General features: G+C 39.4%; 1 long non-coding RNA gene across 1 annotated transcript; it reads right to left on the bottom strand.

The window, feature by feature from the left end:
* Positions 1–2,016: 2,016 nt before the first annotated feature.
* On the bottom strand, positions 2,017–3,395 carry LOC311007401. Its single transcript, XR_014596416.1, has 4 exons — positions 3,312–3,395; positions 2,930–3,043; positions 2,622–2,710; positions 2,017–2,098 (listed from the first exon to the last, which is right to left on the bottom strand). It is a non-coding gene; the product is annotated as an uncharacterized lncRNA (long non-coding RNA).
* Positions 3,396–5,277: the final 1,882 nt, after the last annotated feature.

Consider the following 5,277-nt stretch of genomic DNA (forward strand, 5'->3'; position numbering starts at 1 on the left):
TCCATCAGTGAAAAAACACGGTAAAACTGTAAGATATAGTACGGTATTTTATTGCAAAATTCACGGTAAAATACTGGCAGCTGTGGTTGCCAGAATTTCACCGTAAAAAATACGGTACAACACATAATGGAATTACAGTTTGTTGGCGTAGATTTTACAGTCAGAAAATGCAAATGGTAAATTATAAAGGAAATAACCAATTAAAGGACAATTCCAGGCGAATTCAACTCGGGGGTGTATTTTCCTATCATTTTAGGTCTAAAAGAAGGAATCTTAAGATTTTCAGTTTAATCGCTCCTGTTTTGCAGTAGTTGCGTCTGTCCCCGCATCGCCATGGCAGCAATGAATGGGAGTGGATGTAAGTTCCGCTGTTTAGGCTGTTTCCAGCCCTCAAAGCCGCAATTTTTTTCCACAGACAGCGTAAGATGGAGACTCAAACATGCACCGAGAAGTTTATTTGCTTCAAGCAAGCCGACATGTTTGTAAAACTAGATCTAATTCAAAGTCTCCCAGAGTCTTGCGCGAGCCCGAAGTTGCAGTGCTGGTGTATTCAGGTGCAGTTGGAGCTATCGTTTGTGTCATAAACACAGGAATACCAACTCTTGACTTGCTTCAAGTGTACTTTTTTTTTTCCACAGACAGCGTCAGGTGGCTACTCAAACATGCGCCGAGAAGTTTTTTTTACTTGAAGCAAGTAAAGAGTTGATATTCCTGTGTTTATGACACAAACTGTAGCTTTCCTACTGCACCTGAACACACCGAGCACGGCAACTGGGTCTCGCGCGAGACTCTGGGAGACTTTGAATTAGATCTAGTTTTACAAACATGTCGGCTTGCTTGCTTAAATAAACTTCTCGGTGCATGTTTGAGTCTCCATCTGACGCTGTCTGTGGGAAAAATTTGCGGCTTTGAGGGCTGGAAACAGCCTAAACAGCGGAACTTACATCCACTCCCATTCATCGCTGCCGTGGCGATGTGGGGACAGACGCAATTACTGCAAAACGGGAGCGATTAAACTGAAAATCTTCAGATTCCTTCTTTTAGACCTAAAATGATAGGAAAATACACCCCCGAGTTGAATTCGCCTGGAATTGTCCTTTAAGCCCATTGTAAACCAAAGTACAGACTATAATTGATAAACTTTAAGAACCTCTCTTTGCATATACACATTCTCTGTGAAAAACAGAACTTGTCCAGTATACTCACAAGGCAGTGTTGACATCTTGAAAAGACAGTGTGTGTCCATACATATGAAGAAGGATAGTCCATGATAGAAGAAATAAACATAATGAAAAAAGGAGCCACTTGCCCTGTGTTGATCAACACTAATGAGTCACTGAGTCCAGACTTGGCTGAAGAGGGCTCTTAACATATACATGGTGTTCAAGAAACTGGAACTTAAAGCATCCAGCAGTCACCAGTTCTGCTTGAAGACTGATATATTGTCCATTTGGTGTCCACTGTAGACTGGCATGATCCTCTCTGCAGCCAGAAAACAGAAACAAAGCAAAGGTTAGATTGATGCAGTGCCTGAGCATGGTGCCTACAGAGATAAATTCAGCCTTCTGTTGTTAAACTGAGCTCCAATGAGCTATACATAGAATGAAACCAGCACTCTGGAATATAGTTTTGCAGGTCATCAGGAGTATTTCATTTATTTTATTGTATTAGTGTAAAAGGTAGAAACTGTCACTTTTCAGGACTAAATTATCATCAGTATTTGTTTCACCCTTGTCGAATTGCAGCCTAAATCCTGAATCCTGTCCGTAATACTGATTTTTTTCTACTGTATGTTTGTATGAAGCTGTTGGCACCGTGCACTTGTGGGAGATCGATTGAGTGAAGTTTGAGTTGTGCTTGCATCTACTCATTTGCTACACTGACATAAACCATGGCTTACCTCTAATTAGCCTTGACAAGACTGGTGTTTGAGTCATTGGGTCCAGACTTGACTGAAGACAGGTGGGACAGAGTCTCATACAGACATGGTACAATGTTGAAGAAGCTGGAATTTTGGGCAGGTGTTGTCATCATTCCTGCTTGAAAATTCACCAGCAGTCTTCAATCAGGTGTTTACTGTGGACTGGCATGAACCTCTCTGCAACCAGACAAAGAAAGACAACAAAGAAAACATTGTTAATGATAATGATAATTATTATTATATAGCACACTGTTGCAAAGTGCTTCCTGCAGCAACAACAACAAACAAAACATTAATAAAAGAAGTTGGAACAGAAAAAAAAAATGGTGAATGAAGAGCAGGTTTAAAAAATCTAATAGAAAGGCCAACCAATAAATATGATTTCAGGAGGCGCTTAAAACAGTTAACAGATTTAGCAGATCTAATAGATTGAGAGAGATTGAGGGAGAAACTGTGGAGGCTACAGCTGAAAACACACAATCCTTTGGATTTGACATTAAATCAGTGATTTTGATGTTTTTTTTTAAGGATAGTTCCGAGGATTTATCCTTAAGGAACTCCAGATAATAGGGTAGTAGACATAAATGGGAGACATAATTATTGATGTGGCCATGTAAATATTTGACAGGTATGAAGAAACAAAAACATTTAGGCTAATGGCAGCACCAGTTCAGAAGCCTATCAATTTAAATGTACTCACTGAAGCTGAGTGTTGATAACGCTGAAGATGTACTGGCCATGCCACATTCCTGCAAAGTAGGCTGCCTTGCATTCTCCAGCTGCACCATGCTGAGGAGAAGGTAAAATGATTTTGTAGTGTTAAAAATGTGTACAACTAAGGATGGGATGGTTCTGTACAAATATATATGTTGAACACAAAATGAACTCATGTAACACTTCAGTAATAATGATAATGGACAGAAGTAGCTACATGGATATCTGAACAAGGCAGTTTTAGGCCGGTGTATTTTCCCTCTTCCACACAAACACAGTAACACATAACTTTACCTTAACAGTAATGATGTTGGCCTCCCTTAGGAACTTCTGCACCTCCATGAGAGCAAGGCTCCTCTTCAGACCGTCTATCTCCATGTGCTAACGTTAGCTTCCACATACTTTACTCTGATTAGAAAACACAAAAACTCTGGTTACTCTCAGGTCCTGTCTCTCACGCTAGTCTCATGCTATAGTAGTCAGCGTTATTAGCTTAACGATCCACCGTTTGCGTTAGCATAACGACCGTTATCGTTATTAGCATACCGTAACAATAGACCGTTAGCTGTATTAGCATAACGGTCGTTAGCGTTAGCCTAGCCATCGTTAGCGTTAGCCTAGCTCATGTGCTAAACGGCCAAAGTAACACAAACCATGCTCATTTTTAAATACTTACAGTTCATCTGTAGCTTTTCCACGGACAGTTGGTATCGATCCAACCTGAGAAAGTCCAGTCCGATCCACCGACACTCGTTGCTGAAGCAGTCAGACTTTTTTGCAGACTGAAGCTGGGGCATTTCCATCAAAAATAAAATGAATCCACTTTACTTATGTCGTCTTTGGCTGACAACAGAGCAGCTTGGTTGTAACCAGGTTGTAACCAGGTTGTAACGGCGCTCCGGCCAAAAATAACGGATCTTGGTGGCGCGCAGCAAACCAACCGTTGACCCAACAAATGGGTTACTATGGTTACTGCTGGGTCACCTGTGGGTCACCCAAGCCAGAGCTGACTCAAGCTTCTTCTTTTTTTCCTTTTTTTTTTTTTTTTTTTTTTTACTGTGTGTAGGTATGTTATGGAGACTACATGTTTGTACAATAGAGATGTTTGTATTTTAAAAAATATATATTTATGTCTAAACTCCATGTTTGCACATTTATTCTGAAATATATGTTACATATAGGCTATTACATGTTATTTTGACTTAGTATCTTAATCTTATCTTAATTCTGTTTTGACAACATGTAGTTTTTCTATTGCATTAAGTGCTTCACATCGACCCGAACAATGCCCACGTGACCACAGCCTGTCCTGATACCATACTTTTTAACATTCTACTTTCTATAGAAATGATGGTATGATTTAATGGTTGTGTACCGTAAATTTAAACGTAAACACCAGCAAAATCTGTAATTCAGACAGAATGATACCGTCAATTTTACGGTAATTACACGCTTGTGACATTATGGTATTTTACCGTGAATTTTGCGAACTTTTTACAACATTCACAGTAAAATTCCATATTTTCTACTTAGTAAGACCGTAAAATTTAAAGTTATTTACTGTATCTTGATTTACGGTAATTCAGTGTATTTATTACAGTGATATACTATTTTTGATTTTACGGTATTTTACTGTTGCTATTTGACAGTTTTTTACCGTAATTTCTACGGACATTTCTTACAGTGTAGCTTCATCACCATTCAAACCAATGTGTCTTACACATTATATTGCTTGAAATGAATCTCCGATGTACTGTTTTCTCTCTTGTTTGTCTTGAAAGGGGTGCGAGTTGACGGTATTCTATAAAACTTGCACGTTTTGTCATTTTTATCAAAGCGATTAGTGCAAACTGCCGACATGCGCAGTAGAGCGTCGTCGGGGCTACAGTGACGTAGACTGATAATCCCTCCATAAAAACCAGTTTTTAAACACCCTAATTAACATTCTAAAGCTGACAGGCTGACATGTTATTAACTATAATAATAACTAACTGGTGTAGGAGGAGATTACAATTAAGTGTTCTGTCAGATTGGGATGTACAGTACTACAGTATGTCAGAGCTGACATCTGTTACGTGTGGCCAGATCCGTAACGCATCACACAGGTAAATCTGACTTTTAATTAGCAGCTAATGCGACGAACATGAGCAGGAGGATTTAAGAGAGAACGCACTTGAAGTATTTGCATAGAATCAGGACACCGAGGTTCAATTTTACTCTCTTCTTTGAATGGTTTGTATAACGCCATGGACAGATTCGTTAGGTGTCAGTTTCATACCGTGACGCTGACATTTATGAGGTTCTTAATTGGCTGTAGTCAGATGTACTCACTTTAAATACCTGGTTTATTCCAAGCCATTTCTACAGCAATCTACCTTCACAGAGTCTATACAGACAGGGGTAAAGAAGAGTTCTCTACAGAGGCGTATACTTTGATCTTTGTCACACCAGATTCTGACTTAATGTTCGGTCACATTGCATTTTTGGTGAATGGATATTTGCTGCGACTTCCGTGCACGTCTGCTGAAGCCTGACTCAAGGACAAATTCTAATGTGTGTCTCGCTGTGTTCTTTCAGCATTTTTCGGTGTTAAACTTCGTTTGAACTTACCAGCGAGGAATAGTTAAAACAGTATGTCTGCT

Source organism: Trachurus trachurus (assembly GCF_905171665.1).
Source record: "Trachurus trachurus genome assembly, chromosome: 24".
Classification (NCBI taxonomy): domain Eukaryota; kingdom Metazoa; phylum Chordata; class Actinopteri; order Carangiformes; family Carangidae; genus Trachurus; species Trachurus trachurus.